At 45.4% G+C, this 8,859-nt stretch overlaps 1 protein-coding gene across 1 annotated transcript in view; it reads right to left on the reverse strand.

Annotated features, from left to right (window-relative positions):
• Window positions 1–8,859, reverse strand: part of LOC112239049 (neuroligin-3) — a 438,413-nt gene that overhangs the window by 391,154 nt on the left and 38,400 nt on the right.

Here is an 8,859-nt window from a genome sequence, read left to right on the forward strand (position 1 = left end):
TGCTTCGGAGTTGGGAAATTCTTCGTGATCTCTCACTGCATGAAATACACACAGATCAGACCCTGGAATGAAAGAGTCTCCGATTGAAAGAGAATAGACGATGAGAATGTCAGTCATTTCCACAAGTGTCAGAATCTGTTGAATCATTTAGTAATATCTCATCCCGCCGGCATTGAAATTGGACAGAACGGAGAAAAACCATGAAAATGCTACCTACCTGACTTAACAGACCTGAGATTGGTGCATTGCATCGCAGTGATTCAATTCAACAGCATTTGTATTCAATTCACAGTATCTGGTGTCAATGTACAAGAGATCCAAATGAGAAGGTAGAGCTGCAGCGAGATGTCCATCCGTAGCATGAATGAAAACAACTTGGCAGGATATAGCTGTTTGACAGGCTTTTCTCACCTGTTCTCTAAGCCCCTCTTGTCACAAGGCTGATCCAGGGCTTACCTTTCTCCAACCTACTCATCTTCCTCTTCTTTCATCTCAATCTTCCTCTTCTTACGTCCTTCTGTCTTATCCTCACTGCTCCAGTCTTTACTACGTGTCTATCCTACAGTATTACCTCACTCTAGAGTGAACTGACCAGCTCGCACCTATGTGTCTATCCTACAGCATTACTTCACTCTTCACTCTGGAGTGAACTGACCAGCTCGCACCTATGTGTCTATCCTACAGTATTACTTCAGTCTTCACTCTAGAGTGAACTGACCAGCTCGCACCTATGTGTCTATCCTACAGTATTACTTCACTCTAGAGTGAACTGACCAGCTCGCACCTACGTGTCTATCCTACAGTATTACTTCAGTCTTCACTCTAGAGTGAACTGACCAGCTCGCACCTATGTGTCTATCCTACAGTATTACTTCACTCTGGAGTGAACTGACCAGCTCGCACCTACATGTCTATCCTACAGTATTACTTCACTCTAGAGTGAACTGACCAGCTCGCACCTACGTGTCTATCCTACAGTATTACTTCACTCTTCGCAGCTCTGGAGTGAACTGACCAGCTGTAATAAATCACTATTCACCTGTAATCTAGAGTGAACTGACCAGATCTAATGTCATTATTCACCTGTAGTCTAGAGTGAACTGACCAGATCTAATGTCATTATTCACCTGTAATCACCTGTAGTCTAGAGTGAACTGACCAGATCTAATACATCACTATTCACCTGTAGTCTAGAGTGAACTGACCAGATCTAATACATCACTATTCACCTGTAGTCTAGAGTGAACTGACCAGATCTAATACATCCCTATTCACCTGTAGTCTAGAGTGAACTGACCAGATCTAATGTCATTATTCACCTGTAGTCTAGAGTGAACTGACCAGATCTAATACATCCCTATTCACCTGTAGTCTAGAGTGAACTGACCAGATCTAATACATCCCTATTCACCTGTAGTCTAGAGTGAACTGACCAGATCTAATACATCACTATTCACCTGTAGTCTAGAGTGAACTGACCAGATCTAATACATCCCTATTCACCTGTAGTCTAGAGTGAACTGACCATTCACCTGTATCTAATGAACATCACTATTCACCTGTAATCTAGAGTGAACTGACCAGATCTAATACATCATATTCACCTGTAATCTAGAGTGAACTGACCAGATCTAATACATCACTATTCACCTGTAGTCTAGAGTGAACTGACCAGATCTAATACATCACTATTCACCTGTAATCTAGAGTGAACTGACCAGATCTAATACATCACTATTCACCTGTAGTCTAGAGTGAACTGACCAGATCTAATACATCACTATTCACCTGTAATCTAGAGTGAACTGACCAGATCTAATACATCACTATTCACCTGTAATCTAGAGTGAACTGACCAGATCTAATACATCCCTATTCACCTGTAATCTAGAGTGAACTGACCAGATCTAATGCATCACTATTCACCTGTAATCTAGAGTGAACTGACCAGATCTAATACATCCCTATTCACCTGTAATCTAGAGTGAACTGACCAGATCTAATGTCATTATTCACCTGTAGTCTAGAGTGAACTGACCAGATCTAATGTCATTATTCACCTGTAGTCTAGAGTGAACTGACCAGATCTATTATGTCTTGGCCTGTCTCTGCCTGGAGAGAGATGTCTGTCTTCTCCTGTCTCTACCTGGAGAGAGGTGTCTGTCTTGTCCTGTGTCTACCTGGAGAGAGGTGTCTGTCTTCTCCTGTCTCTACCTGGAGAGAGGTGTCTGTCTTGTCCTGTCTCTACCTGGAGAGAGGTGTCTGTCTTGTCCTGTGTCTACCTGGAGAGAGGTGTCTGTCTTGTCCTGTCTCTACCTGGAGAGAGGTGTCTGTCTTGGCCTGTCTCTGCCTGGAGAGAGGTGTCTGTCTTGGCCTGTCTCTGCCTGGAGAGAGGTGTCTGTCTTGGCCTATCTCTGCCTGGAGAGAGGTGTCTGTCTTGTCCTGTCTCTGCCTGGAGAGAGGTGTCTGTCTAGTCTTGTCTCTGCCTGGAGAGAGGTGTCTGTCTTGTCCTGTCTCTGCCTGGAGAGAGGTGTCTGTCTTGTCCTGTCTCTACCTGGAGAGAGGTGTCTGTCTTGTCCTGTCTCTACCTGGAGAGAGGTCTCTGTCTTGGCCTGTCTCTGCCTGGAGAGAAGTGTCTGTCTTGTCCGGTCTCTGCCTGGAGAGAGGTGTCTGTCTTGTCCTGTCTCTGCCTGGAGAGAGGTGTCTGTCTTGGCCTGTCTCTGCCTGGAGAGAGGTGTCTGTCTTGGCCTGTCTCTGCCTGGAGAGAGGTGTCTGTCTTGTCCTGTCTCTGCCTGGAGAGAGGTGTCTGTCTTGTCCTGTCTATTGGGAAATTGCAGAGTGAATGTCTGTCACATTTCTTCAGGGTTCTTGCACAGGGACCCACTCCAGATTTGCTTACCGCCCAAATAGGTCCACAGACGATGCAATCTCAACCACACTGCACACTGCCCTAACCCATCTGGACAAGAGGAATACCTATGTGAGAATGCTGTTCATCGACTACAGCTCGGCATTCAACACCATAGTACCCTCCAAGCTCGTCATCAAGCTCGAGACCCTGGGTCTCGACCCCGCCCTGTGCAACTGGGTACTGACTTCCTGACGGGCACTATTCCCTGTAGGTGGTGAGGGTAGGCAACAACATCTCCTCCCCGCTGATCCTCAACACTGGGGCCCCACAAGGGTGCGTTCTGAGCCCCTCCTGTACTCCCTGTTCACCCACGACTCGTGGCCATGCACGCCCCAACTCAATCATCAAGTTTGTAATCGGACGACACAACAGTGGTAGGCTTGATTACCAACAACACTATTCGGCCTGTAGGGAGGAGGTGAGGGCCCAGAGTGTGGTGTCAGGAAAATAACCTCACACTCTACGTCAACAAAACTAAGGAGATGATTGTGGACTTCAGGAAACAGCAGAGGGAACACCCCCCCATCCACATCGATGGAACAGTAGTGGAGAGGGTAGCATCACTTTAAGTTCCTCGGCATACACATCACAGACAAACTGAATTGGTCCACTCACACAGACAGCATCGTGAGGAAGGCGCAGCAGCGCCTATTCAACCTCAGGAGGCTGAAGAAATTCAGATCTTGTCACCAAAAGCACTCACAAACTTCTACAGATGCACAATCCAGAGAGCATCCTGGCGGGCTGTATCACCGCCTGGTATGGCAACTGCACCGCCCAACCTAATACATCCAGATTCAGTGAGGTCTGCAGAGTGAACGCATCACCGGGGCAAACTACCTGCCCTCCAGGACACCTACACCACCCGATGCTAATACAGGAAGGCCATAAAGATCATCAAGGACATCAACCACCCGAGCCACTGCCTGTTCACCCACCTGTCATCCAGAAGGCGAGGTCAGATCTAGGTGCATCAAAGCTGGGACCGAGAGACTGAAAACAGCTTCTATCTCAAGGCCATCAGACTGTTAAACAGCCACCACTAACATTGAGTGGCTACTGCCAACACACTGTCAATGACACTGACTCTACTCCAGCCATTTTAATCATGGGAATTGATGGGAAATTATGTAAATATATCACTAGCCACTTTAAACAATGCTACCTTATATAATGTTACTTACCCTACATTGTTCATCTCATATGCATACGTTGATACTGTACTCTATATCATCGACTGCATCCTTATGTAATACATGTATCACTAGCCACTTTAACTATGCCACTTGGTTTACATACTTATCTCATATGTATATACTGTACTCTATATCATCTACTGTATCTTGCCTATGCTGCTCTGTACCATCACTCATTCATATATCCTTATGTACATATTCTTTATCCCCTTACACTGTGTATAAGACAGTCGGTTTTTTTGTCTCTGCCTGGAATTGTTAGTTAGATTACTTGCTCGTTATTACTGCATTGTCGGAACTAGAAGCACAAGCATTTCGCTACACTCGCATTAACATCTGCTAACCATGTGTATGTGACAAATAAAATTTGATTTGATTTAGAGGTTGGACAAACTTGCAAAAAATAAATAGATCATTTTTCCCAAGCTTTGCTTTTGGTGTGTTAGTGTTGGGAATTGTGTATTTTCTTATGCATCAAGTGGGCAGTTTTCTCAAATCTTCTTAAAGGATGGAGAAACTGCTCTGGGATCTTTAATGACACGATTATGTCCACCCACATCATAGGAGACAGATTCAAACAAAATGCTCCTAAAAAAGATCCCAAGGACACACAGGTGTGATGCTGCAAGGGCAGTACCATGGGGAGTCTAACTGATGGTTTCAGTCTGCTGGATACTCATCTCCTCCCCTAACCTATTCTGTCCTCTCCTCCCCTCCCCCTCTTCCTCCTCTCCCCCTCCTCCCCCCTTCCCCTCCCCTTCCATTCCCTCCTTTCCTTTCCTCTCTTCCCCTCTTCCTCCTCTCCTCCCTCCCTTCCCCCCCCTATCCTCCACCCGTCTCCTCTCCCCCTCCTCTCCTCTCCTGCCTCTCCTCTCCTTCCTCTCCTCCCCTGCCCTCCCCTATCCCCCACCTCTCATCCCCTTCCCCTCCCCTCCCCTTCCTCTCCTCTCTCCTTTCCTCTTCTCTGCCATTTAATTTCCTCTCTTCTCCTTCCTTTTCCTCTCATCTTTCCTCTCCTCCACCCCCCCTCCTCTCTTCTCTCCTCTCCTCCACCCCCTCCTCTCTTCTCTCTTCTCCTCCACCCCCTCCTCTCTTCTCTTCTCTCCTCTCCTCCACCCCCTCTCTCTTCTCTTCTCTCCTCTCCTCCACCCCCCCCCTCCTCTCTTCTCTCCTCTCCTCCACCCCCTCCTCTCTTCTCTCCTCCACCCCCTCCCCTCTTCTCTCCTCTCCTCCACCCCCTCCTCTCTTCTCTTAACTCCTCCTCCCCCTCCCCCTCCCCTTTCCCCTCCCCTTCCTCTCCTCTCATCTTTCCCCTCCTCCACCCCCTCCCCTCCCCTCTCTTCCTCTCCCCTCCCCTTCCTCTCCTCTCTCCTCTCCTCCACCCCCTCCTCTCTCCTCCTCTCCTCTCCTCCTCCTCCCCTCCTCTCTTCTCTCTTCTCTCTCCTCTCCTCCACCCCCTCTCTCCTCTCCTCCTCACCCTCCTCTCTTCTCTCATCTCCTCCTCCCCCCTCCTCTCTTCTCTTCTCTCCTCTCCTCCACCCCCTCCTCTCTCCACTCCTCCTCCCCTCCTCTCTTCTCTCCTCTCCTCCTCCGCCTCCTCTCTTCTCTCCTCTCCTCCACCCCCTCCTCTCTCCTCTCCTCCTCCCCCTCCTCTCTTCTCTCCTCTCCTCCACCCCCTGCTCTCTCCTCTCCTCCTCCCCCTCCTCTCTTCTCTCCCCCTCTCTTCTCTCCTCTCCTCCACCCCCTCCTCTCTCTCTCTCCTATCCTCCTCTCTCCTCTCCAACCATTGTAACATTGACCCACAGTCCCCTTAGAAGGGTAGAATTCCACCATAATGCTATTTCTGTGATGACCCACATTCTCAGGTGGAGCCGGAACCAAACTAATGCGATGAGCTGCAGTAGTAATACTCCATGATAGCCCAATGCTTCATGATAGCCTAATACTTAATGATAGCCTGATACGTAATGATAGCATAATGCTTCATGATTGTTCACCTGCATTGCTGGCTGTTTGGGGATTTAGGCTGAGTTTCTGTACAGCACTTTTACATCTGCTGATGTTATAAGGGCTTTATACATACATTTGATTGATTTGATTGATACTTCATGATAGCCTAATACTTAATGATAAACTAATGCTTACTGATAGCCTAATACTTAATGATAAACTAATGCTTACTGATAGCCTAATACTTAATGATAAACTATTGCTTACTGATAGCCTAATACTTAATGATAAACTATTGCTTACTGATAGCCTAATACTTAATGATAAACTAATGCTTACTGATGAACTAATGCTTAATGATAAACTAATGCTTAATGATAACCTAATACTTAATGATAAACGAATGCTTAATGATAGCCTAATACTTACTGATAGCCTAATACGTAATGATTAACTAATACTTAATGATAGCCTGATACTTGATGATAGCCTGATTCTTAATGATAGCCTGATACTTAATGATAGCCTGATACTTGATGATAGCCTGATACTTAATGATAGCCTGATACTTAATGATAGCCTGATTCTTAATGATAGCCTGCTACTTAATGATAGCCTGATACTTAATGATAGCCTGATTATTAATGATAACCTAATACTTAATTATAGCCTGCTACTTAATGATATCCTGATACTTAATGATAACCTAATACTTAATGATAGTCTGATACTTAATGATAGCCTGATACTTAATGATAGTCTGATACTTGATGATAGCCTGATACTTAATGATAGCCTGATACTTAATGATAGCCTGATTCTTAATGATAGCCTGCTACTTAATGATAGCCTGATACTTAATGATAGACTGATACTTAATGATAGCCTGATACTTAATGATAGCCTGATACTTAATGATAGACTGATACTTAATGATAGCCTGATACTTAATGATAGCCTGATACTATCGGCTACAGTGGTAATACTCCATGGTAGGCTAATACTTTCTTGTACACCTGCATTGCTGTTTGGGGATTTAGGCTGAGTTTCTGTACAGCACTTTTACATCTGCTGATGTAATAAGGGCTTTATAAATACATTTGATTGATTTGATTGATACTTCATGACAGCTGAACGCTATCAGCTGCCGTCTAGGCGCTAGGCTCTAAGTGTAGATGTTTTTCTAAATATCACATGGTTCAAATCTGACCATCAGGCACACAATACATCCTTACAGTATATCATATCTGGGTTATATAGAGAGACACACTGTCATATTCAAAAGATTGATATTGTACTATAGAACGAGTGATAAGTGAATTGTAGATAGTGTCGATTTCAGAGACGAGAAGAGGAAACACCCAAATGTCTCACATAACCATGATCCTAAACGGTATGTCATTAGGTTCCACATAGGAAATGCCTCACCCTTAAAGCACCATCAGTGTCAAAGAAAAGACAACCCTCATTCTCATCTCCGTGAGTAAATGTGTCTGATTAAAATCTGATTCATATCTGATCAATTTCCTGGTTCCCACACACACACACACACACACACACACACACACACACCAATATGGACCAGGATGGGCTGTGAGTTAGAAGGAAATGGAGGAGTGTCTCAGTCCCCCAAAGGGAGGGTAATGGTGGTGAACTGTAAATAAAACAGCAGCAGCGAGAGGATAAGGAGGCCTAGCTAGCAACAAAATAACGCTAAGAAACCTCACAGAACCCCGATGATAATGTGTTGAAGGATGGATGTTCCCATGAAAGAGTATACAGAGCCTTCGGAAAGTATTCAGACCCCTTGACTTATTCCACATTTTGTTACAGCCTCATTCTGAAACGTATTAAATGTAAAACAATCCTCAGCATTCTACACACAATACCCCACAATGACAAGGCGAAAACAAGTTTGTGGAATTTTAGCAAATATATTACATATAAAAAATATATGCCTTATTTACATAAGTATGCAGACCCTTTACTATGAGATTTAAAATGGAGCTCAGGTGCATCCTGTTTCCATTGATTATCCTTGAAATGTTTCTACAACTTGATTGGAGTCCACCTGCGGTAAATTCAACTGATTGGACATGATTTGGAAAGGCACACACCTGTCTATATAAGGTCCCACAGTTGACAGTGCATGTCAGAGCAAAAACCAAACCATGAGATCGAAGGAATTGTCAGTAGAGCTCCGAGACAGGATTGTGTCGAGGCACAGATCTGGGGAAGGGTCCCAAAAAATATATGCAGCAATGAATGTCGCCAAGAACACAGTGGCCTCCATCATTCTGAAATAGAAGAAGTTAGGAACCACCAAGACTCTTCCTAGAGCTGGCCACCCTGCCAAATTGAGCAGTCGGGGGAGAAGAGCCTTGGTCATGAAGGTGACCAAGAACCCGATGGTCACGCTGTGGAGATGGGAGAACCTTCCAGAAGGACAACCATCTCTGCAGCACTCCACCAATCAGGCCTTTATGGTAGAGTGGCCAGACAGAAGCCACTCCTCAGTAAAAGGCACATGACAGCCCACTTGGTGTTTGACAAAAGACACCTAAAGACTCTCAGACCATGAGAAACAAGATTCTCTGGTCTGATGAAACCAAGAATGAACTCTTTGGCCTGAATGCCAAGCGTCACATCTGGAGGAAACCTGCCACCATCTCTACGCTGAAGCATGGTGGTGGCAGCATCATGCTGTGGGGATGTTTTTCAGCGGCAGGGACTGGGAGACTAATCAGGATCGAGGAAAAGATGAACGCAGCAAAGTATAGAGAGATCCTTGATGAAAACCTG

The sequence above is a fragment of the Oncorhynchus tshawytscha genome, linkage group LG08, assembly GCF_018296145.1.
Source record: "Oncorhynchus tshawytscha isolate Ot180627B linkage group LG08, Otsh_v2.0, whole genome shotgun sequence".
Classification (NCBI taxonomy): Eukaryota; Metazoa; Chordata; class Actinopteri; order Salmoniformes; family Salmonidae; genus Oncorhynchus; species Oncorhynchus tshawytscha.